This window comes from Eubalaena glacialis, chromosome 2 (assembly GCF_028564815.1).
Source record: "Eubalaena glacialis isolate mEubGla1 chromosome 2, mEubGla1.1.hap2.+ XY, whole genome shotgun sequence".
Classification (NCBI taxonomy): Eukaryota; Metazoa; Chordata; class Mammalia; order Artiodactyla; family Balaenidae; genus Eubalaena; species Eubalaena glacialis.
The window spans coordinates 75,175,427-75,201,411 of NC_083717.1; the positions used below are offsets into that span (position 1 = coordinate 75,175,427).

Sequence of the window (25,985 nt, forward strand, 5' to 3'; positions counted from 1 at the left end):
CCCCCCGCCCCCTCCGCCGCCCGGCGGCCCCGAGCGCCCGGGCGGCTGCCTGCAGGGGTAGTGCGGCCGGTCCGCGCTGCGTGCCCGCCGCGGCCGCTTCCGAAAGCGCGCAGGCCCGAGCGAGACGGGCTTCTGGAGCGTGCCAAGACTCCCTGGGCGGCAGCCGCAGCGCACCCTCACTTGATACTTTGGGTTGTGGATGGATGTGGGGAGGCAACTCCTCCCCCCACCACGGGATTCGCCGGCAGTGGTGGAGGTGAGACGGCGGCGAGGGCCGACGGGCGCGGGTTAGTCGCGGCCAAACCTCCTCGCCCGGCCTTCCGCCCTGATCCGAAGTCCTTTGCCGGGCTGGTGGCGGGATGGCAGCGGGGACTGGTTGCAGAGAGGACTGGCTTCAGGTCCTCTCAGGTGAGGAGGAAAGAAACCGTGGCAAGTCAGGGAAATTTCTAATGGGAAAGCCAAAGTTTGGAGGTGCGCAGGAACTCGCCTGCGCGGTCCGGACAAGCCGAGACACGCAAACAGCCCGAGAGAAAACTCAGCCCGCAGCCCTCCGCCGGCTCGTGCGCCAGCAGGTTCTTCGGGGCCGATAATCTGCCCGCAGACCCGGCCGCTGTGAGTGGGGATTTAGAGCCCCATCTGTTTGCGGCGGACAGGGCTCCCCTCATACGCAGCAGTTTTGCAGACGCAGACTGTACTGCGGGTTCTGCCCATCCGTGCGGGCGCGGGGCGCTCGTTAAACGTTTGCTAAGGTTGAGGTTTTGTTGCAATCCTAGACGAAGGACACCAGTTCGGTATCTGCACTGGGTTTACTTTCGGATCACCGAGCTTTGCCTTTCTTCACTAGAGATTGGGTGGCATCTCTTTTATTAATTATTAACAGGCCGAAACGTACTGGACGCTAAGATGAGCAGCTTGAGATGAAATCTTTCTATACCACGTGCCCAGAACAATTTTTTTGTCTTTTCCCCGGTGGCTTGCGGGAAATGAAATTTAATCATTTTTAGAATATGCAACAGATAAAGGAAAGGGTAGGAGACCTCCACGTTCTTAAGCACTTAACTTTTTTTTTTCTTCCCAAAATGATTTGAAGATTTTCTTACCGACTTCTTATGTAGACGAAACGTATGCTCCTCCTCTCCCCCTCAAAAAAACTTTTACGCTATTTCCAGCGGTTCATTAATCCTGTAAGAGTAAAACGATTCAGATAGCCTTTGTAGTTAAGACATTTTCCGTTTTTTTCTTTAAGGCGTGAAATAGATTTGGGGAGGTGTCAAGGTTAGTCCTTATCTATTTTATTTAGTATAATTGGTGTCGATTGGGGAAGGGTGAGAAGCTGATACTATTTCCCCTAATGAACAGTAACCACCGAACAATAAGGAAAGTGCGTTTGAATATTTTAACTTAATTTTGATGTTTCTGAGTACATAGGCTTTTGCTTTTGTAGTTCTAGCACAAAATGAAATTTCATACTATCCCTTAGTGATATAATCATGGGAATCACACCACCACCATATCCCCCAAAAGCTCTAGCCCACACGTTTGTCTTGGAGTGACCTCTGGCTGCCAGAAGATAATAGATGCATAGTATTGTGCTTTGAGAAAAGTAGCTCAGATGTACTGGCAATTCAGTTTTTCTATAAGCTCAGCTGCGGGGGGGGGGGGGGGGGGGCGGGGAGGGAGGGAGGTGTAGAAATAAAATGCATCTAGACAATTAGAATATTTCATTCCCAATATCATAATATCCTGTGTCTTAATGGGATTATCTTGCTTTGGAGCATATTTAAACTGAAGAAAAATAGTTTGTGGGAAAATAAGGAATGCTGTAAATGTTTCCATATCAGATTTAAGGGGAAAAAAACTGGCCCAGAGTCATATTAAATACTTCCCTACTGCCTCTCAGTTTTAATAGTTAAATTGGTCCCATATGTAAGAGAGTTTGTGTAATTAGGTTTTTTATACAAAACAGAAACACTCTTTACAATATAGTTTTTTGGTATGTGTATGCATGTGGCAGGGGGAGGAGAGAACAAGCCACCGTAAAAGAGAAACGTTCTCTTTGTTGGCTGATTTACTGATGTTTTTAAAACATCATTAAAGCAGGCCTTTTGAACTCGCCAAAGAAGAAAATCCTTCCTCTGCGTTAGTTGTCAAATAAGTTTAGGCTTAAAGTGGGCTCATGCTTAGAAGTAATAAATCTTCATTTGAGCAACTCAAGTCTCATCCTTCAGTTTTGTTTTTGTTTAATTAACAACAGAATTCCAGTACCATTTGGATTGCTTCTTGAGCAAATGGAGAGAGCCAGAGATAACATTTATAATCAGGGGAGCACTTGTTCCACTCATCATAAAAGTGCTTTGGCCAAATGTCAGGCAGCAGCCAGTGCTGAAGGGAAATGCGAGCGCTTCATCAGTTTTAGTAGATTATACCCCCTTTGCTTCCTAGGAGCGGAGCACTCAGCCTGTGTACATGTAAATGGAGTTAAGGGAGTGAAGGGAGGCTTAAGGGGAATGTCTGTCCCATCATAGATTCTTCCCTCAGCACAATCCATGTGCAAACACAAGGCATGTTACCGCCTTGAAAATACTGTATATGTGGGTGATAAGGGGTATTTCCAACTCTAGTAAATGTGATTTTATAGTTTTAAAGAATTTGGCCTTTCTCTTTCCCAAATGAAATTTGAATTTTATCCCTTGTCTTATTTTAAGTACTGTGTCAGTGGTATCCCTTAGCTGGGATTTTTGTTCCATTTTCATGACCTTTGATGGGTAGGATTGGGAGAGGGTGATGGCTGGATCTTGGAAAGAGAAAACTCAAATGGCTATTTCAGCCCCCAGAGTGCTTAGCAGGCAAGGAGAGGTCAGTTCTTTTAAAGAAAAAGAGGATCTATGAGTCCATTTGTCCACTGGGCGAGGAGGGAGCTCGGACCTTCTGTGAAGTAGAGAATATTTTAGAAGCACCATTTTCATGAGTAGTCTCTTGATTTTACATATTTCAATCACATCACTTTCAATTTATCATACTCAAGTAAACCACTTTGCCCTCGATTTGAATTGAGTACCATATAATTTCCCAGTTATAAAATAATACAATTTCTAAACAGACTTAGTCCTTTAAATATATATATGATTTAAATATTAGGGCTTTTTTTTTTTACTATCTAGTAGATATATTAATAAATATATTAATAGTTCTTACCAGACTCCTTTTTCTCCCAACGTTTCCCTCCCAGCCAAGTGAATCACAATAAAATGGATGAGGTCAGCAAGTAGATAATTGCAAAGCATCAGCAGTAGCACCTAGCTACTTTGTAATTTGCTCTGGGGCACCTAAGAAAATAATATTCACAAATGCCCATTTACTGGGAGAAAAAGTTACTGGATGGTTAGATACATAGATAGATAGCTAGATCTGCAGAGGTAGAGTTGAGTTTTCTTAAAATTTTCTCAGCATATTTTAGTGATCAATAAACCCCTTGTGTTGAGCAAATCTATGAATACTTTGTCATAGAAATTTTCTGCATGGATTCTAAGTATTCACAGTGTTTATTAATAAGAAATCAAACCTGCCTTAACCTATATATTTCATATTTATTAATTTTAAGAAACCGTAATTAGATGCTCAGAGTTAGCATTTATGTTTCTCTGCTTTAAAAATAATAATAATTTGGAGGGGTCCACCAGTGACAACACAGGTGTGAATTCACATTTGATATTATCTCAGAGACCACATATTGACCCTTTGAGGAATGATTTACTTGTTCTCTCTCCCTCCTCTAGCTCCTCCACTGACGATACCTCCCTTCCCCACCAGCCCTTGAGTCATGGCCTTAGAGAGTTGCAATCAGAGATTTTTGTATCTGTCAGTATTGTCTGTGACATGATGGATCATGGTTTTTCTGTTCATTGTCAGAGTGCTATATCCAGAAATAAGAGGTCTAAATAGACAGATACTAGCATATATTAGCCAACAGGCAAAAACGCAAGAAAGCAGTTGAAATCTTTTGTTTCTGGATTTTCTAAGTGGCATTTGTTAGCCCTCATCATAATATAAGGAAGAAATATGATGGCTTTAAAATCTTTGTATAAAAATTAATGTCAGACCTATTCCCTAGGTTTGCCAGCGATTTCATTTTTTGCTTTTGATTTCATTGCCTCTGAAATTTACTAAGCATTTCGTAAACAAATAGCAGTTTGATGTTAATCTATATTTGTTTTTTGCTTTATGGTTTGCAGCCATTCTTGTCTCATTTAATCCTCCCTGGGAAGTCACTGACACTGTCGTGGTTTTTAGTCGAAGAAACTGAGGCTCACAGAGGTTATGTGTTGGTTAGCCAAGCTTGACAAGTGAAGCGAGGACTAGAGCCCTAATTTCTACTGTCTTCACGCTGCCTCCCCTGGAGGAAGCTGTGAAAATGTCCTGGATATAACTTTGTCTCTAGTTAGTGGAAATTATAACTCTGGCATTTATAAGGGAAAAAAATAGATTCAATTATGTAATGCTTTGCTGAGCCTAATATCTTTAAATTACTATTTAATAAAATCAATTTGGTACAAATAGGGTTATTCTTATTTGCTTACCATTAGCTCTCTTCATCCACGATTTTCACTAAGTCTGCTTGTTGTAAGAGGATCTGAGTGAAATGTAAGCATTGCTTTCCTAAAGAATATGGAATACTATGAAATGCAGCTAACCTGTGTAACCTAACTCCATTATGAGAGATTCGAGCTGGACATTTATCTATATGGTCCACTTAGCTTTAGGCAAAGGGAGCATTCACAAACGCATCTTCTAAATTTCATCTCCCTTTATGGAGTAGAAAACTCATGAATCCTTGGGCTTGTGAGTGCTGTCCTGGTTGTTTCCATGACAGCTAACGGGCATGATCATGGGCGTATTCTTGAGAAATCTGTTGTCTTTTAGAAAATCAGAGTCAAAGTTTCCAAGTAGATAGATCTGCAAAAGCTCATTTCTCACTTGATGGGGGTTTATTTCTCTGGCAACTGGATTGAGTGGTCTTTGCCTGAAAGCAAATAAGCATCATTTCATAGAGTCTCAGGGAGAGCAGAAACCTAAAATGTCATTCAGATACACACCCTCTTGGCATTTGGTTCCTCTCCACAGCGTTCCTGGCAAATTGTCTGGTTATGCTTGAACACCTCCTATGATGGGGAGCTCACTATCGTTAGAGGAAGCTTATTCCATCTTGAATAAGAAAATTCTTTTTATTTCAAGCATAAGTCTCTTTTGTACTTTTAATCCCTTCATTCTGATCCTTTCTTTTGGGGCTGTGTACAATACATTTAATCCATCTTTCATATGAAAGATTGAAAGATTGTCAGTTATTTGAAGACTAAGTATGAAACACACACACACACACACACACACACACACACACACACACACACACACACACACACACACACACACCCTCCCTCAATCTTTGCTGTGCCTCTCCACTCCATTCTGTTCACAGTCAGCCTTCTAGCAGCCTTGGTCATGTTTTTCCTCAAACACATTTCAGTTTGACTAGAAGCTCTTGAATTTTTGTACCACAACCCGAGTCCTAGTTGTGCTTTGATTGACACAGCACTTAACCCATCAGGTAGTAAAGAGAAAAGAGTTTAAATTTTGTTTTTAATTTTTTAAGATTCATAAGCTAGGCTGTATCTTTTGAACGTCATGACTAGCCTTTGTGCTACCGTTGTAATTTGTGGAAGTGGACCTTTGACCTACTTAGAAATACTTTTGGATGAACTGAAGTTGATATTAAATATCCAAGAAAATCAAAGATATTGAAAAAATAATTAAAGGAACATTAGAAGCATTTCTGAGGTGTGTTTCGCCAAAGTAGTGTGTCAGAGCTGAAATAAGGCTGCCCTCTAGTGGTTACTTTCTCATGGAATGCTAAAAGCGGTAACCGTGCCAATGAATTTCCCATCAGGCTAGTGGAGAAGGTCAAAGGTTGAAGTTATTTTCTCGATTGCTGTGGGACTTTCTACATCAGATTCAAAAGTGTAATTTATTGTTTTGCATGGTTATTAGAAATGCGTCTGTGGGAGAGATAATGAGTGTTAAAAGTTTGCTTGGAAGGAAGGGAATTTTTTTTTAAACTTAAAGTTGATTTATAAAATTCTGTTTGGCTCCATATTAAAGTTAAATATTTAAGTGAGATTTGGCTTGTGAGTAAACAATTATGACCTTTGTGGTAATCCTTGGGTTTTTTTGTTGTTGTTGTTTGGTTGTTTGTTTTTAGAATTTCAACCTCAATTCTATTCCCATACCCTCGAATATTTTTTAAAAAGAGATTGTCAGTCATTTTGATCAGAGAAATCCAGCATTTTCCCTTTTTAAATCTAAAGCTTTTTTTTTTTTTCAAAAAAGGGAAACATTTAGAAAGAAGTAAACTATTGTAGATCTTTTTGGCAATAAAGCAATTTTTCAATGGATGCAAAACTATTAACCTGCTGGTTTCTGAAGACAGGGGTAGAGCATTTTGTTCACTTAAGTATATACAATTTGCCAAAGAAATTGAGTATATGTTACACAGGTTTTTAGAACATTATATCATTTATGCTTTAAAACAGTGCACAAAGTAGATAAGCATTCGTTTGTGTAATTTTTAGGATAATAGATAATACAAGTGAAATGTGTGCTTAGATTTCAGTGGTATATCGAGTGTGAAACAATTACGAAACAATCTGGTTTCTGTATTGGAATCAAAGAAATTATTATTGACCTTCCTATTTCCTTAAATAGCTTTTGTTACTGATGCTACGGGGAGAGATGAGAATTCAAGTTTACGTGAATTTTGCGTTGCTCAAGTAGTCGAGGCTTCTGAGCTGAGCTAGAATAACCAGGGTGATCTTAATGACAGATAATCACCAGGATTTTAAAGGACGACAGTGCTTACTTGTTCCTACCGGAAAGATTAAATTGCATCTTTACATGAAAAAAGAAGGAAGGGAATTAAAAAAAGCCAGGAAAACCTGCTGTTTAAACCTTTTCATCATAGAAATAAGGTAGTGGTTCAGAAGTGAAGACTTGTGGTTAAGTTTCAGATCAGTTATTGAAGCAAACCGTTTTTCAAACTGCGCCACCCAGAAGTGTGATTCTTTCACCACATGAGAAATACTCTCTTTTTCACAGAATGTTATTTTCATTTTGCAGTTGTTGGGTTTTTTCCTTCTTTTCTTTATCTCATGTCAAATCTTCGGTAGAACCCTGGGTATAAATAACGAAATAAAGTTGTTTCAGCAAATACTTATTAAGTGCCTATTGTGTGCTGCGTTGTTTAGGCACCACCTGTGTGCTTTTATAATAGAACAAGGACACCTTCCTCCCTATCGTGTATCTTAAGCCATGAATCAGCGTTTAAAGACATGCACTGAGAAATTGCCTGCCACGCTTAACTAGAGAAAGCTGCTTTAAGACTTTTGAGCTTATAGGTTTGTAGTTTCTATGAAGTCCGTGCCATTTAAAACAAAGATTTTGCAACACGCAATGAAACATTAATGTAATTGGATAAAGTTAATCCTTCTATTTATGTGTGAACATGATTCCCTTCCAAATAAGCCATAGGTTAGCTCTAAAATCCTGCCTAAGCAGTGGCTCTGAAACTTTGGAGAGCAACCCATAACCCGAAGAGTTACAAAGGCAGATTTCCGGGTCCCACCCAGGGAGACCCTGGTTCTGTCAGCCTGGTCTTCCCAACCCAGGAAGGTGAGTATTTAAAAGGTGTCTCAGGTGTTGCCAGTTCAGATGGTCCTCCTCACTCCCTCTGTGAAACCTCGCCCTTGCCTGTCAGAGCTCAGATGGGCAGCAGAATCCTCCAACCCTTCAGTGGTTCCCAAATATCACTGATCTTCACGGTTAGCTGAGAAGCATTTTAAAAAAATAAGGGCCCGGTCTCTTATCACCACCTATACGGATCCTGATTCTGATGGTCTGGGGAGAGGCCAAGGAATTTGAATTTGTGAAAGCTCCCCTTGGTGACTGAGGATCTGACAGGTTTGGGAACTACTGCTCGGGTCTAACCCTCTCCTCTTACGAGTGAGGAAAGGATGCTCAGAAGGTCAGTGATATTGAGGTAAGCATAAACTTTCCTTTGAGGCCACTGAAATCTCCTTTCAGAGTGGGCGAGGTGCACACCATGAGCAGTTTCTGCCATTGTTTGGATGTTATTAACACATTTGAGATATTCTTCTGATTATTTCTGGCCTTTCTATCAACCAGTGTGTAGGAAAAAAGTGGGCAGGCTCCCAGTCTGTTACCCCAAATGATCCAAACGAGAGGCCCCTGTGATACTTTCCCAACCCTGTATTCCTTTTCTGCATAAACTTTTCCCGGGAGCTCTGGCCTTCTAGCCCTCAGTGAGCCCCGGGGCTGGGTCTTGCCACCATTGTGACCACTCAGTGGGGCAGGCTGGGGATTGTGCCTCAAAAGTCAAGGCCAACTCCAGTGGCAACAGTGATGCCTCTTCTATGTTGCTTTTTTTTCAGCAACAAAGTACAGGTTTTAGAGCCCTGCAAGTTGTGAATGCTTCCTATTTATAAGGTGGTGTTTCTCAGGCCCTAAGCACCTGGCGTGTATATGCCCCCGTCCAGGCACTGGAATGGTGAAGTTTGAATGACACAGACACCACACTGCCTTTGTGCAACTTAGATTCTAGTCTGGTGACACAGAAAAGTGGAACTACTCTGGCTGATGTGGAGGAAGGCCGACCCCCTTCTGCACCAACTCCAGCCCCTCCTTCTTTGGAAAATGGCAGTGCCATAGCCCATCATGTGGCAGATGTGATGTTGCCATGGGGGCAACAGCAAACACTGCAGACTTCACCTCTGGTCTCTTCGAGTGTATGTTCTCATGGGAAGAGGTAGATAATACCTAAGTAAACATATAAATGAACTAGATAAATACAGATAGTGACAACAGCTCGGCCAACATAGAAATTGTAATGGCTTAGAATTGCTTATGGCCTCATGGATGAACAGCAGGGAATGAAATCCAAGAATTTTTTCTAACCAGTGATGAATGTTCCGCCGTAGACCCAAGAGGGAGTTTAGAGGTCATCTGGTCTCTTAGTTCTCAGCCTTGTCTGCCCACTAGACTGTCTAGAGAGCTTTTTGAAAAACACCAGCCCAGGCTCCACTCCTGGAGGCTCTGATTTTATTGGTCTGAGGTGGGTCTCAAGTATTGATAATTTGTTGAAGCTGTCCAGATGATTCTGGTCGAGAAACCTCTGAGGTCCAACACCCTTATTTGACATGTGAGTCATCCGTCCCCAGTGCAGGGCAGTGGTGTTGGATGGTGGAAACCCCCGCATGTAGGGTGGGAGAAGACATGGGTTTTCCTGCCAGGTCAGGCTACCTCAATTGCTCACTTTCCCCATTTATAAAATTAGGGAAAATTGATAGCCATCAAGAGCTTTTCCAGCTCTCTCATTATGTGAAAATGTTTCTCTTAAAACAGAAGGAAAGGTCTGGTTTCTCGTCCAAGACTGGGAGGAAGAAAACAAATGCACTCTAGTTTCCTTATTCCTTGTCTCAACCCCTAATTGCTAGAGGTGCCTTCATCAGCTGATTAGTTCCTTTGGGGAGTGAAAATTTAAGGTAGAAAGAGGTAATTACTTTCTGCCAATTATTTAAATAAATTTAACAATAAGCAAGCTTTCATTAATATTTATGCCCTGACTTAGTTCTGGTAAATTAGTCATACCTTATTTATCAAATTCTAACCCAAAGCCTTTTTGTGTGTGTGTGTGATTAATGCATTGACTTTATTTTATTTATTTATTTATTTATTTTACCAAAGCCTTTTTTGATGGTTGAGTTAAAACCCAGGAGGGTCAGGGTAGGGAGGTTGCTTAAAAATGGAAGCCCTGGAATAGTCTTAACCATCACACACCACAGTATTTTTATTCCTTACCAAATATTCCAGGCCAGAAACCCAAAGACATTGAGCCTCTCCCAATATATCGTTTGCAGTTTTTTAACAAGCAGAAACAGTGTATCTGCTGTGTTGCCAGCTGAATAAAAGAAAACTACAAAACTAAGTTCTATCATGAAAAATATCATTGTACTTCCTCATCTGTGACCCTGCATCTCTAAGAACTTGGGTTTCGTTGAAACATTTATTCAGAAAGATACCAGTTCATTATTAACCAGCATGGTGTGATGTAAGCACCTTAACTTTATTTCCTTTTTGTGTGGAATCTCCCAGTGGGGTTTGATAATATTCGGCAGTTGCACAAATGATAAAGGAGTTTGAAAAGTAAATCTGATGGGAGCCGGTAAATGAAATTAGAGCCGTGTCTTTTTCAACAGAGATTTTTTGAGGATGAGCACATTGCCTGTTTTGCATGTATATATTTAAGAAATTGGACACATGTTGATATACATCCATATGTTCTCCTTAGACAGAAAATTATAGAAAGCCATCTTCCTGTAACTTAAGTTACATCCACAATAGCAAGCACCTTCTGAAAATGATACCGTTTGACAAAATAATTGGCAGAAATCTATTTCAAAAGCAATGTTTCTATCACAAGCGTAATCGTGTAGAACAGAAGTGTTTTGTTTCCCCCACTGCAGAGCAACAAAGTCGTTTAATATGAGTCAAGACGTCCCAAAGTTTTGGCAGACTTTCTAAGCCCCCTGTTGCTGTTGCATTCAGAATCCCTTTTAAAGTGGCTTGGAAGTTTCTGTGTGATTTCAATGGCTGCTTAGGGGAAATATTGGCTAAACTCCTCATTTTGACTGTTAAGATGGCTTGAGTGTTTTCAGAATGTTTTCATTTGCTAGAAATATGTTTTGCGCTCAGGCTTCTCTTGTTGCAGAAGGTTGGTTACCAGCCATCTGATGACGCCTCAGGGTGTTTACAGAAGATGTGGGTGCTGTAGTTATATTTGAGCACAGCCCTCCTCCAACAAAGAGTGTGGTAGTCAGCAGAAATGCGAAAACATGTACTTAAGGATTGATGCTTGTAAAAGACGTGCCGTAAAGAAAAATGGTTGTTCAGATGTACGACATGACTGACAGCTCTCCTTGTAGGCATGCTAGTAACAATAAAGTCTAGAAGTTCAACATCAAAGCGATCACAGCTTACTCCACCAGTGACTTACACATCAAAGAGGGAGCGCAAAGACAAAGGAAGTGCACCGAGGTATGTTTCTGCCTCGTAGCCAGATGCTCAGGGGGAGCTCCCAGAGCTCCCTTCTTGAATGCAAAGTGATTTTTTTGCAGATCAGCGTCTTCATTTCATAAATGACCAGGAATATAAAAGGAGGGCAAATGAGCTCTATAATTGCTCCCCATCACTCTGAGTTTGGTTAGGAGAGACTCATCGCAGGAGAGATTGGTCTCTGGTTTCCTTAAGAAGCGAATTGTGTACCGGCGTGGGCAGCTCTAACTTCACCTAATAGGGTCCAGGGAATTATTCACAAATTTAAGAGAGTACAAATTGGATACATTTCAAGTTGGTTGTTTTGAATTATGCTTGACATAAAACTGGACCTAAGTTTCTGGAGTTGTCCCCACCGGCACCCCCACCCCCCACCTTGCTTTTAAATTTTTTTAACATTCGCCTTGTGGGTGGATTTTTTGCTGAATCAGGTGTGCGTTACCTAACAGGTGTGTGTGATAATGAAATTTAGACCTGTTAAACCGGCTCTTAATTAATCGCCAGATCGGTGCCTCAGTTCTATCAAGCAAATGGTGTGTACTCTAGAATGCTAAAGGTAGAACGGGAAGAAGAGTCTGGATTTGACTCCCCCCCCCCAACCACTTCTTGTTATTAAATTGAAAATAAAATTAACCATGCAAGCATTATGGGTGGTTTGAAATAATGTGCTTTTTTTTTTTTTTTTGCTTGCCTTTGACATTTGAAGTTCTTTTATAGTTCATCTTCAGTAATTTACTCATTTTCAAATGCTATCGAAAAATAGTAGCGCTCTGTGTAGTCATTAATAAATACAAAGCAGCTTTCTCAAGGCTCTAGGGAGACCTAATAAACAACTGTGTTACTAATTGATGCTATACTGAGCTGACAAAAGTAGTGCATCGGTAAACAGAAGTTAGAAAGCAAGAAGTTAAAGAACTATAGGGGATTATGTAGACATCAAGGGTTGGAAATTATAATAAGGCCTCTTTAGGGGAGCATTAATTTGCATGTGGCTGAATTAGGACACCCAATTATTTCTGAGGACACTATGAAGAGCTCATCCAGAATACCCCCGAAGAGAAAGGTTTGGGAGGGTTGGGAGTTAGATGGGATAGAGGGGGGACTGAGCATGTCATATTTCCTATAACTCACAATAGTTTTCCCAATAGCTTGTTAGAGTAGCTTTCTTTGTTAGGGAGAAAAATGCTGATGAACTCAAGAGTACTGCAATTTCTTTGTTCTATACACACTATTTATGTTGGATTGCCACAATGGAATTTTTTTTGAGCAGGGAGGGCAGGAATGTGGAGACAGAAATAAACCTTTTAAATCTTCTTTCTGTGAACCCCACAAGGACATAAGCATTGAGCAGATTAGAGAGTGGATTTATACTGGTACTATCCACCACAGCAGTGGTCCTCAACATGTGATCCAGGCACCCCTGGGGGTCCCCAAGGCCCTTTCAGGGGTTCCAAGAGATTAAAACACTTTGCATAATAACACTAAGACATTATTTGCCCTTTTGACTGTACTGGTCATTTGCATTGATAGTGCCAAAGCGCTGGCGGGTAAAACTCCTAATACCTTTGCAGGAATCAAGGCAATAGTCATTTTTGCTATTACTGTGGACTTGCTGGTAACAAAACATTACCAAGTTCATTTGAGACTGTCCTGATGAAGCAGTAAAAATTATTAAGCTTATTAAATTTTGACCTTTGAGTACAAGTCTTTTTGACAGAATGGAAAGTACGCATAAAGTACAGAGCACTTCTGCTCCGTACCGAAGAAGGATGTTGATCTCCAGGGAAAAGTACTTGTGCCATTGTTTGAGTTAAGAGCTGAACTCACTGCTTTTTGAATGGAATGCCATTTTCTTACTAGAACCACTGACGGCAGTTCTTCAAACTTAGGTGTATGTCCTACATTTTCTCAAAAATGAACCAAGTAAGCTCATCATTTCAAGAAAAATAGTTGACAGTATTTATTACTAATAGATTCAAGCTTTCAGGCAAATATTAGAATTTTGGAACACTTGTACCCAACACCGTGAACTTGACAGCATCCTAATATATAAAAAATTTTCTGATGATACAGGTGGTGATATCAATAAATGTGATTACTTGATATAATCCCATTTGGTAATGAAATTTGGTAATGCAGCATGTCAACATCTGGAAGAGCTACATAACTCATTGACCTAATAGCTTCCAAGTGACCAAATGCATGCCATTATAAAAATATGCATGGGTGTAAAAGAGTCATTCAAACTACAAAATATACCAATGTATTTGAATTTAACAGAATACAGAAAATTACTGGTATGGTTTCAGGTTCCATATTCCAACTAACCTTTAAGAAACTACCACTTGTTGAGTTTTGGTGTAGTATCAAAGAAGAAAATCCAGAATTATTTGAAAAGCCCAGTAAAATGCTCCTCCCTTTTCTAGCTGCATATCTGTGTGAGGCCAGAATTTCTTCACATACTTCAACCAAAAGAACACAACAGATTGAATGCAGAAGCAGATATGAGAATCTACCTGTCTTCTCTTAAGCCAGAGATTAAAGATGCAAAAATAATGGCATGTTTTTACTAACTTTTTTGTTTTGTAAATATATGTTTAAATACTTTATGTCAATATGTAATGAATTTATTCCTGTTATTTTCAAATTAGTTATAGATAAATATTGTTAAATGTTCTCAGTTTTAATTCCTTGTACGGTCATTACTGATATCTAGCCCACATAAACAAAAGCTCTCTTAAGAGCATGAAATGATCCAGACACCAAAAGTTTGAGAACCCTTTACAATTTACTCTAGGAGACACAGAAGATTTTGTGACAAAGCACAAGGTAACAATAGAAGGGGCTTTAAATGTATACAGATTTAGCAGATAAACCCCCAATTATATATTAAACAAAGCACTTTCAAACATGAATTCAAGAACAAATTTTCTAATCCCCGTTTTCTTTATAATGTATTTCCTCTTTATTGGCCGTGGAAGACTGTTGCTGATGATTACCTTTTTGTTGTTTCCTTTTTTAATAAAACAGAGGTTTGGCATAAAATTGTGGTTTATGGAGGCTTTACGATTTATCTTTAATCATCTGCACCCTACGTTAGCAAACGTAGTAGTAAATGACTGCCATTTGTCTTTTCAGTTTGGACTTGTACCGAGAAAAAAATATTTTGTACAATTAGTACAACTTCAGGAGGGATCCCAACTCCTGGTAGATGTGAGATTTTGGTCACTAATGTGGGCGCTTTGGGGAATCTTAATTGCTGTGTGTAGTGATGGAAAGGTCTCGAGGTCCTGCTACCGCTCAAGTGATGGGTACCTTCCCCTGAGGTTCATCAGTCACACTTCCCTCAGACCTTCTCCGAGAGAGAAGAGTTTGCCCAGATATCCATTGGCACCTGGAGTGTGACAAGGAGGCTGAGCCTTCGACTGGCTTCCGACACACTTGGCAGAATCAGTTCCGTTAAACTAATGAAATGTATGAAAGTCCATCCTTCCCTGAAATTTCTTGTGAAAAATAATGGGCAGTTAGAAAGCAATGCTCAGATACTTGTTCTTAACTTTATAATTGCTTTGTTGGCATCTAACATATAGACATTGACATTGCCCTTTGTAGCTGGGCCATCGGCCTCTTTGTTGTTACCAAATAAGAGGCATGCAGGTCTTGGTTCCATCTGGTTACCTACCAACAGACCATCAGTTGACTGATAGCAAATGTATTTTGGCACATTGTGCATTGCCAGGGTCTTGCTCCTGACTCCTCTTGCTAAGAGAAGAGTTGGTGCCCCTAGAGCCAGATCAGCGTCAGAGTATCGGGTTACCTCGCTCCCGACATGGTTTTATTAGCCAATTAAAGGTTAGGCTGAAACACACTCACTGTGTAAACAGTGGTTGTGCAATGGCCCAGAGTGAGGCTGGCCAGGAGAAAGAGCGCCTCATTTCCTCTTGGATCTGCCCAAAAGCAGGAGGGCTAAGGAGAGTGAGAGGGAGTGAGATGGTCTCGCTTCAGAACAACACGCAATGATGACGTGAGGGAAGGACGGGAGTGGAGAGGAAGGGAACAAAGACAGCGTCCTCTCTCCTTAGAAAGGCTGTGGGGAAGGCGAAGCCCTCACCTTTGTCAAAAGGGTTAGAGAATGAACTGCATGCCTACTCATGGTTACAAAGAAAACAAAACTTCCTCCAAATTTCCGAGATAATTAATTCTCTTTGAAGGAAAATGGCTCTTTTTAGGCATTGTATTTTATTAAATTTCTAATATTTTCCTGCTAACTGAACTTAAAATAATAAATTTTATACCTTCAGTTTTGCATTAGTCAGTGGTTTTGACCCAGGCATAGAAAAACTAAAAACCAAAAGGCATTTTTTTTTCTTGATCTGAAAGTGTTTACTGTGAACATTCATCAAGCTTAACATTTGTGAGTTGGGCCTATTTTTGTGTATGTTGCACTTCGACAAAAAGCTTACTAAAGGGTGGGGGCATTCTAGTACCCTTTGTGTAAATAAGACACTCACAGTAACTGAAAATATTCTCTGGACTCCAGGCTTTGGAATTTTTCACTGTAATTTAACACACATTGCGTTTATCTTCAATTTCTTCGTACCACCGCTTCACAAACAGAAGACTGAATCTGTGACCTGACAAAAGGGAAACTAAAGGCATTTGTATACTTCAAATATGTGTACAAAGCCATAAACTATGTCACAATAGCCACCTTTACATTTTTCTTTTCTTTTCTTTTTTTTAATGTTGGCTTTTGAATGATCCAGGAGGAAGGTAGGAGGAGAAAGTGAATCAGAAGACACGGTGATATTGTTATCGGTACAGAAGTTCTTCTAAGACTTAATGCTTTCCATGTACTTGTTAGCTCTTTGCTAAGGGTTCTGGTTCTAGGTAAGGATGGCTCAGAACACTGGCTGCGTTTTCAAAGTCCATCATCTCCTATCTCAGCACTCCCAGTGGTCTCCTGGCTTAGCAGCCCAGGGCTGAGTTGCACCACCCCCCGTCCCCTGCCCGGCTACATAGAGATCAGTAGTGCCTCTTTTCCAGACCGCCTCCTCTTCCCTCTCCCCAAACTCAGTGTTTCCGTCTTGTGTCCCATTCTCTCCCAGATCTTCCAGGTGACATGAGGGAAATGAATAAGGAAGGAATGTAAGAAATTCGGCACAAGTATAAGAGCATGGATGGATCTGAAAATTTTTCCAGATAGGTTTAAATCCCATAAATACTGCATGCCAGCTGAAGGATCTTAGGCAAATCATATAACCTCTCTACACCTCAGTTTTTTTTTTGTTTGTTTTGTTTTTTTAAAAAATTTATTTATTTTTGGCTGTGTTGGGTCTTCGTTTCTGTGCGAGGGCTTTCTCTAGTTGCGGCAAGCGGGGGCCACTCTTCATCGCGATGCGCGGGCCTCTCAGTATCGCGGCCTCTCTTGCTGCGGAGCACAGGCTCCAGACGCGCAGGCTCAGTAGCTGTGGCTCACGGGCCCAGTTGCTCCGCGGCATGTGGGATCTTCCCAGACCAGGGCTCGAACCCGTGTCCCCTGCATTGGCAGGCAGATTCTCAACCACTGCGCCACCAGGGAAGCCCCTACACCTCAGTTTTATCAACTGTAAAATTAAAAAATAATAATAACATGGACCTCATATGGGTTTTGGAAAGTAGGAAGTAACACATCCAAGGTGCTTTCTACAGTCTCACCAGTAAGAGGTGCTTAGCCCATCTTAGGCGGTGAACAAGCATTATGATGAATACGGTCCTCATCATGTTCACGTGGGGAATGGGGCACACGCCATGTACACAGATTTGAAGTCGGGGTAGTGGCTTCATCGAATCTTATCTCAGCTGATGCACGCTGGCATTTTAACCGGGGCCTTTGCCGGTGCCCAAAGACGTGAGTTATGTGATTTGGTCACAAAGGGGCTTGTGGAATGGGCACTTGGATGATATTTCTCATCATACAACCTAAGAGGCTTCCAATTGTGCACGATCCAAGCCCTACCACTGTGAACAGTAATACAAGTCCTAAGCCTGTCCTAAGCATTTTTAAAGTGCTTCCCCTGTGTGCCAAGTACTGTGAAGTGGATTCCCACATTTCATACTCCTGTGAGCCTTTTACCGCCACTCCTCGGAGGCAGGGACCTGCCCAATGGCCACAGAGCTAGCACGGAGCTGCCCTTGGAGGCCAAGCCTGTCTGACCCCCAAGCCCATGTTTCGAACCTCCTTGCTGCTCTGACCCAACAGCGCAGCACCATGGGAGTCTCACAAAGATACACTGTTCCAGACTCTGAGCTTGGGTGCACCCTGGGGTGGCAGGCTCCTTCGGAGTACTTTCGTGGAGTGAGGGGTAGGCAAAATATGCGCAGATATTTATAGAGCATCTGCTGTGTGGCAGGAACTGTACAAAGTACTAGAAGCAGAGAGACGGGAAGATGTAGTCCCTGCCTTCAGGGAGCTCACAGGCCAGTGAGGACCTGAGGCGGAAATAAAACCATGACACAGTGTCAGTGCCAGATTGGAGAAATGGGGGGTTTGTTGGGAGCACAGAGGAGGAGTCCAAATCAGACTGAGGGCTTAGGAACAGCTTTCTGAGAGAGGCAAAAGCTTAGCTGAGGGCTTCCCTGGTGGTGCAGTGGTTGAGAATCTGCCTGCCAATGCAGGGGACATGGGTTCGAGCCCTGGTCCGGGAAGATCCCACATGCCACGGAGCAAATGGGCCCGTGAGCCACAATTACTGAGCCTGCGTGTCTGGAGCCTGTGCTCCGCAACAAGAGAGGCCGCGATAGTGAGAGGCCCGCGCACCGCGATGAAGAGTGGCCCCCGCTTGCCACAACTAGAGAAAGCCCTTGCACAGAAATGAAGATCCAACACAGCCATAAATAAATAAATAAATAAATAAAATTTAAAAAAAAAGCTTAGCTGAGCTTTGAAGCGAAGGAAGGTCTTCCCAACAAAGAGTAGAGCTTGGGAAAATTCTCAAAGGCTAGATAGGGAAGGAGGCGAGTTTGGGGCTGGCAAGTACTTGAGTGTGGCCTGTAGGGACTGCAGGAGATGAGACAGCTAGAGGAGGCCGGTGGAGTTCAGACCATGAAAGGCCCCAGCTGTCACTCTAAGAGAGTTGTTCTTTAGCAAGGTGACGGTAAGCCCCTGGGGGAGGTCGCCAAACATTTTCAAGGCACATGGAATTCATTAGGAACAATCAGATGTTCTCAGTATCGTCCTTTCCCTTAATCATTTCAGGGAAGAAAAAAAAAAAAAGGCTTTTTGGATGTTGCAAAAGACCCTTCTATGGTATGATTTGGGTTTCTGTGCAGACACTTTGCCTCTCGTATGCTGTTGAGAGATATATGAAAGGCATCAGCCACGAGACTCCTTCAATGGATTTTTGCACTTTGCTTGTTAGAAATTGATTCCAGGACTTCATTTTGATGTCGCGAAGATGAATGGGGCAGTAGTGTTTTGGCTTGCGCTGCCAGGAGGAGGGAAAACAAGGTTCTGTGGTGCCGCAGTTCAATCACGCTGCTTACAGAAGTAGGGCCATGAAAGGATGCAGGAGTGTGTCTTTGATACTGGAAGCCCTGTAGCCCTGTTGGTGCTACAAGCGAATGCTTAAATTAAAGGTTGGAGCCCGCTTTCAAGTACTGACTAGCAAGCAAAAAGCTCAGCCCACACTCATGCACCTACTCAAGCTTGTTAAAATAAAAATCCACTCTCGGCTAGGCTCGTGTCACAGCCAGCGTAATTATGACATGGAAGACTACTGTTTAAACTTGAGAGGCTGGAGCACACGTTTATTTAAAGCTACACTTGGTAATTGAATACGTGTTAGTCAGGACGTAGGCCCAAACTGCGAAGAAGTAAATATCATTGCCAGCTGCCTCTCAGGTTGTTTCTCCTTCATGTATTCAAGATCAACACTTGGCACTGGGCAGATTCATCCAGAAGAGAGGTGGTTTGACTCCCTTACCTTAGGACGGGTTACTTACCTCTCTCAGCTCTCACCCACCAACGGGGATAATCATGGCATCACCTCAGTGGGTTGTTTTGAGGACTAAATGAGATAATACATTTAAGGTGCTTGGCAACCATCACTGACTGCTTCATGATGTAGTTTTTTTGTTTGTTTTTTAAGGTTGTGACTCTATTTATGTACTGACATATAGTTGATTTACAATGTTGTGTTAATTTCTGTTGTACAGCAAAGTGATTCAGTCATATATATATATATATATATATATATACACACACACACGCACACATTCTTTTTTTTTATATTCTTTTCCATTATGGTTTAATCTCAGGATATTGAATATAGTTCCCTGTGCTGTACAGTAAGACCTTGTTGTTTATCCATAATGTAGTTTTATTATCAGTATTATTTATAGATTTTTTTTTTAAAACAATGGGCAGGAGTATGACTTAAATGCCCCTCTTTTTGTCTGGCTACCAAAGATAAAGGCAGAACAATGCAGCTATCTGTAATAACCATGGCCTTATTAGGCCCGTTGAATTAGAATCCCTGCATTTCTGGTGGTTAGATAATATGCTCAAATTATCCATGTGTTTGGGGAAGCCGTGGTATCATGCTCATTTTGAGAGCATGAGGTATCATGCTCATTTTGTGATTGGTTTCTCATGGGTTCTTCCCCTTGCCATATATATTTCGAAGTCATTCTCCCTCCTTGCCCTGTATGGACCATGTGAAATGCAGGGTAGCATGTTCTCCAACCAGTGAATCCCCTTTATACCCACTTTATACTGAGCTGCTTTCTACATTTAAGGTATTCAACCTTGCTATGTCATTTTAAGACCCCAAAATTCAGATTACAGATACTGAGGAACAGAGGAGGGTGTGCCTGGTATCTTTTCTGCAGAATCTATGGAATCTCATGCATGGGACTTAGAGGTTAGGCCTCCGTCTCCCCATCTCAGAGTGCTGGGATTTATGACCTCTGCAGCATGCTCTGGTATCTTTAAGTTAGGGCATTATTCTATTTATATAACTCACACTCTGCACTTTTGTGTGGATTATTACATTTTTTTAAATTAATTTATTTATTTAATTTATTTTTTGTCTGTGTTGGGTCTTCATTGCTGCGCGCCGGCTTTCCCTGGTTGCGGCGAGCGGGGGGCCACGCCTCCTTGCAGGGAGCGGTCTTCCCACCTCAGTGGCCCCTCCCACTGTGGAGCACGGGCTCCAGGCACTCGGGCTTCAGGAGTTGTGGCTCACGGGCTCTAGAGCGCAGGCTCAGCAGTTGTGGCGCACGGGCTTAGTTGCTCCACGGCATGTGGGATCTTCCCGGACCAGGGCTCGAACCCATGTCCCCTGCACTGGCAGGCGGACTCCCAACCACTGTGCCACCAGGGAAGTCCCGATTATTACATTTTAATGAGAAAAGTAGTGAGGTCAGTTTATGAGTTGGCACAGTGTTCTGATGAGTGAATTTTGATAACTCCCCAGCTGGGAGCAGGATTTTGATTGTGGAAGATGACATAGCTAAAAACAACAGTCCCTTAGCTAGTCAGGCATTTTATAGGATATTTGACCTATAGCAACTTCAGAAGTCATCTAATCCAATCTGTGTGCTTTGCACAGCAAGTACCTGGGAGATGAAATGCCCTGCCCAGGCTAAGCTAGTGGCAGGGTAAGGACTAGAATCAGAGTCTCCTTACTCCTCTTCTGGAATTGTTTTCACTGATCATGTTTCATCTGAGAGCTGCAAAGAGTTTACAGCTGCAAAGAGTTTACAGTGGAATATTCTTATTTCAGAGAGGGCTGTAAGTGATGTGTTAGGTCTGTTTAACTCTTTAGTAACAAGGCCATTCATTTTTATCAAAACGTCTGATTGCATCATTATTTGTATTTTCATAGAAAATGGGCAAAAATTAATTCCAGCTAAGCGTAACAGCGCAGAGAAGACCTGGGCTTTAATGTAGTCTTTAAAACATGGAAAAACACAGGAAACCACTTCAAATATACCATCACAATGGGTTCAGACTGTGTCAGAGAAGCCAGCAGAATGGTGTCCCTTCCTGCTGAGTGTTGTGAAAATCTATCCTCGTTGTTTGCTGTGGTCTCCCTGCGAGGGACACGTGGAAATTCCTCTCCAAGGAAAAAAAAAAAATAGCAGGAACAGTAAATAACAACCCTCAGATAATACAGATGGGTAAACATTTCCAGCATTGATTATATAAAGTACTGTTGACAAGCCACGAGCAGGCAAAATGAGAAGGGAGTGGAAAAGAGGACTTTCATCTGCCATTCAACTCTGGGCTTCTGAGGCAGGAAAGAGACAGAGCAAAAGACGTGATTAACATGGTAATGTACATCATTACCTGCGTAGGATCACAAGAGGGTCCTGAGAGTTATCTGGTCTGGGCCACTCCTGTTACTCCAGAGGAAACAGAAACTCAAAAAGGTTAAGTGGCTGGCCCAGTGTCACACACTTCACAGCAAAGCCAGTTTTGGAACCCTGGTCTCCTGCCTGTCAGTCCAGTGTTCCAACTGCTGTAGCATGACCCCCTCACTGAATCTATGACAGGAGCGGCATCAGGGGTACAAGATGAGGCTCATAGAAATTTCTCTAAATAGATAGATGTTTTAAAGTCATCCCCAAAGGACAAAAACTTGTTAATTCAATATTGTATAAAATCGTAAGCTGTCATCAGATACAGAAAAGAAGGGACTTTTCATGTATATTTAGTTATGCAACAAATATTTACTGAGTGCCTGTGCTGTATTTGTGTGACCTGTGGTCCATGCTCAATTATCCTCTCTCCTTTCTTGGAGCCTGATACGCAGGGGGATCACTGGATCTGTCTGCTTCACCTCCCTTCTGTCTAAGGATGTCACGCTCACATCGTTCTCTACTTTTTCCTATCCTTTTAATCTAGTCTTTAAATGTCAGTCTCTGTTCTCGTCTCCTTTTCTAGCCAGTGTGGGTTTCTCCTGTTTCTCTTACTCTCCATTTGCTGACGTATTTGCATCACTTTAGCTGCAGTTAATATCTGCTAAATCAAACCATATTGGATTGAATAGCTTCCATTGATTTGTGAACAAAAGGATGCTTCAGCTGCCCAACCCTGCTCTCTGTCCCTTCTTTGTTACCAGTAGGGTTAACTTACTCAAAACCCTCCTTGTTCTTGTCCCTCTGTTACCCCTGTATTGTTCATCCTCCCCCTGTTCAAGCCACCTCATCCTTTTGGACTGTCGTTACTATCAACACTATCTCTGTTTGCGGAGGTGCCTGCTATTTCATTTACTCGTTATTTGCTGAACGAGAAGACCAGTTGTCATTTTTCTTTGCTGGTGTCCTGTTTTTACTTTTAGCCATCACCCCTCCCCCAAATGATCGTGAGGACCACAATCCTTATTGTCATGGGCTAAGCCATATTGAGCATCTACTCCCTATTTGCTAAACATTGGAAGACTTGAATTTTGTAAAAAATGGAGCCTTTGGTTTCTTTTGAGAAGGGGTGCACAACGAACAAGCCACTTTCACTGATTAATTTAATTCAACCAATTTTCTCTACATAATGCCTCTCCCCAGAGGGAAATGATTAGATTCTATGTGCCGAAAGAAGGAAATGTGAAAAGCACTAACCACAAAAATACGATTTTGTAAGTCGTATCATCAGCCTATCTATTTTACACTCCAGGAAATGCCATGATCTTGATATTTCTTTCTTAGTTCAAAACCAATCCAACCTGAAATCCATATGAAAAATATCAAAACTCTTCCATCAACGTTTACCTACTTCTTGCCTTTGTCACTCAACAGTTGCCCACTCTTCACCTGCAGAAGAAGCTCATCTTTTTTACTTATACTAGGAAAGCATACAAAATCACACTGACAGGTTGCTGATAGAACAATAATGCGTAGATTCAAGAGAAACTTATATTCCCGGAAAAATGAAGGAAGCTCTCAGATGAGTGAGCTCTGTGTTGGAGGCCTTAGAGTTGGAGGACCGGGAGGCCGTGGACGTGGTCTGATGTGTTCCGAGGTCTGTACCTGGCCTCTCCCAGGTGTTAGCGCAGCAAGCCCTGCTCTCCTCAGTGACACCCAGAGCGGACCTCACCACTGCCTTGTTGGGGTGCAGAGGCTTTATCTGTTCTCAGAGACATTCTGACGCCACACTTGGCCAAGGTATGTGAATGCGGAGGTTTGGGTCTTGAGTAAATCATGTAAGTTCCTGTCTTCTTTCCCTCAACTACATCAGTAATTAAGAGCATAGAAAGAGGGGCTCTTGGTACAAATGAACTTATTTACAAAACAGAAGTAGAGTCACAGATGTAGAAAACAATCTTATGGTTACCAGGGGGAAAAGGGGGGGAGGGATAAATTGGGAGATTGGGATTGACACATACACACTACTATATATAAAATAGACAACTAATAAGGACCTGCTGTATAGCACAGGGAACTCTACTCAGTACTCCGTAATGACCTTATTGTCCTGGAAACCCTCCTCCCCATAGAGCAGCAGTTCTCAACAGGGAGTGATTCTAACTCCTAGGGGACATTTGTCAATGTCTGGAGCCCCGTTTGATTATCACAACTGGAGAGAGGTACTAGCATCCAGTGGGTGGAGGCCAGGGAAGCTGCTAAACATTCTACAATGTCCAGGGAAGCTTCCCAAAATAAAGAATTATCCAGCCTTAAATGTCAATAGTGCTGAGGTTGAGAAATCCTGCTATAGAGCGTGTTCTTTACCCCATGTTCACTGTGGGCCCCTCACGCATGACATCTGCCTTTTCAACCCACATACATTTTATTTAAAAGTACTTATCTTCACTTTTAAATAAAGGTATAAATGGAAAACCTCATTGGCAGGAGGGGCCCAGAAAAGGGGTAAAGGGATGTACTGGCCAAAGAAGCCAGTGGTAGAAAGACACGTGCTGTTGAAAGAGGACATCTCCTTAAAAGAGATCGCCTGGTGGCGCAGTGATTAAGAATCTGCCTGCCAATGCAGGCGGCATGGGTTCAAGCCCTGGTCTGGGAAGATCCCACATGCTGCGGAGCAACTAAGCCCGTGCGCCACAACTACTGAGCCTGCGCTCTAGAGCCCGTGTGCCACAACTACTGACCCTGCGTGCTGCAACTACTGAAGCCCACGCACCTAGAGCCTGTGCTCTGCAACAAGAGAAACTACCGCAATGAGAAGCCTGCGCACCGCAACGAAGAGTAGCCCCTGCTCACCGCAACTAGAGAAAGCCCGCGCGCAGCAACGAAGACCCAACAGATCCAAAAACAAATAAAATAAATTTATTTAAAAAAAGAGAAGGCACAAACCCAAATGTTTAGTGCCCCTGGGCAGGTGGTATGAGTGTGGCAGAGAGAAGAGGCACCTGGGCCACTGGACAGCACATGTACCATCTGGAGCAAGCCACCTCCCTTGGTTCTGACCAACTGTCCCCATTTAGAATAACGGGTCCACCATTGCCAAGCCTTTTGATTTTTTTCAAGAAAATCTGGTTGATCTGAGCTTTTATTGAAATTCCCTGGTTATTAACTGTTAGAAACAAATTTTAAAACTCATAAGCTTTGTGCCGTTGAACATGGATCAAAATCTCTTCTAATACATGGATCTGAATAGGCTGCCCACCCCCTCCGTTCGAAATCTCTCAGTGACTTAGAAAATAAGTCCAAATTCTTTTGCAAAGTATTCGAGACCCTTTAAGATTAGGTCTCACCAAGCTGGCTACCTACTTTCCATCCGTTAGCTCCTCTCCACCCTCCTTTGAACACACCACGCATGCGTATGTGGGGACCTCAGCCTGGCTTTTTCCCTCACGGCCATCGCAACTTCCTCTGCCTATTGAACTGTGATAGTCATTCTTCATGGCCCAGATCAAATGACAAAGGATCTTCCTGAAATCCCTCAAAAAAATCTGGTTTGGTGTTTTATGTTATCATGATCTTTACAACTTACCATGTATTCATCTAGTCATCTCCCCACCTCAAGGAAAATAAAAGACTTGGAGGCTGGGAACCCACTTTATTTACTGTTCTCTCCTGCATGTAAAACTTAGTATATTTCAATCACCTTCTCCTTAACCATCCACTAGTATGCACTGTGATTAATATGGCAGTTTCTGTATGTAACACGAAACTCTCTCTCTTTCATTTGTATGACCAAATTCTCCCCCCAAATTACAGTAGCATTGAAATAAAGTTATTAACGGCAATAAGGGAATTGTGAAATTTTTTGCATCATCTAGGACCTTTTATCAAGAGAAAAAAAGTAAAACTTCAGAGATGAGTAATACTTATTAGACACTTGGAATAGCATTAAAATAACTACTTTTACATAGTTAAATATTTACGTCTATACTTAGATATATAAATTACTATTCTTTGAACTTGAAGTGGATTTTGAACTATACTCGCCACAATTGTAATAATCATACAGTTTATTTGTTGGGCTATATAGACATTAACCAATTAATTCTTGATCACATTGCCTAATAAGGAGACTTTCCTTGGGTACCCTCTTCTTAGAGTACGTATAGGAGTGTGTGTTAATAATAGACCTCTGTTATTAACTTTGCATTATATTACCCAAATGCTTACTTAATAATTTACCAATGTCGAGGGGTAGGTGGGCAAGAAGCTTGTATCCGACTTAACTTCTGTTTTCAAGCCAGGAGGCAAGTGACATTTATAAATCCATCAAGTACTTGGCCTGAGTTCAAGGACAATTTATTTTCTTTAGGTGTTTGAGTGGTTGTTCAAGGGGATGTGTTGACTTTCGCAATTCAGGTCACATCATAATTAGCTAATTTTTGTTGAAAAAACAGGGATGATAG

The 25,985-nt window shown here is 41.9% G+C and overlaps 1 protein-coding gene across 4 annotated transcripts in view; it reads left to right on the top strand.

The window, feature by feature from the left end:
* LOC133085142 (nuclear receptor ROR-alpha) overlaps window positions 1-25,985 on the top strand; it is a 593,802-nt gene that overhangs the window by 500,983 nt on the left and 66,834 nt on the right. The window contains exon 1 of one of the 4 annotated variants that reach the window (XM_061182049.1): window positions 239-256. The exons of the other annotated variants lie outside the window; for them this stretch is intronic. The gene's annotated coding sequence lies outside the window, so the exon portion shown is untranslated. Of the gene's footprint in view, window positions 1-238; window positions 257-25,985 lie in introns of those variants that run through there. 4 annotated transcript variants of the gene reach the window in all.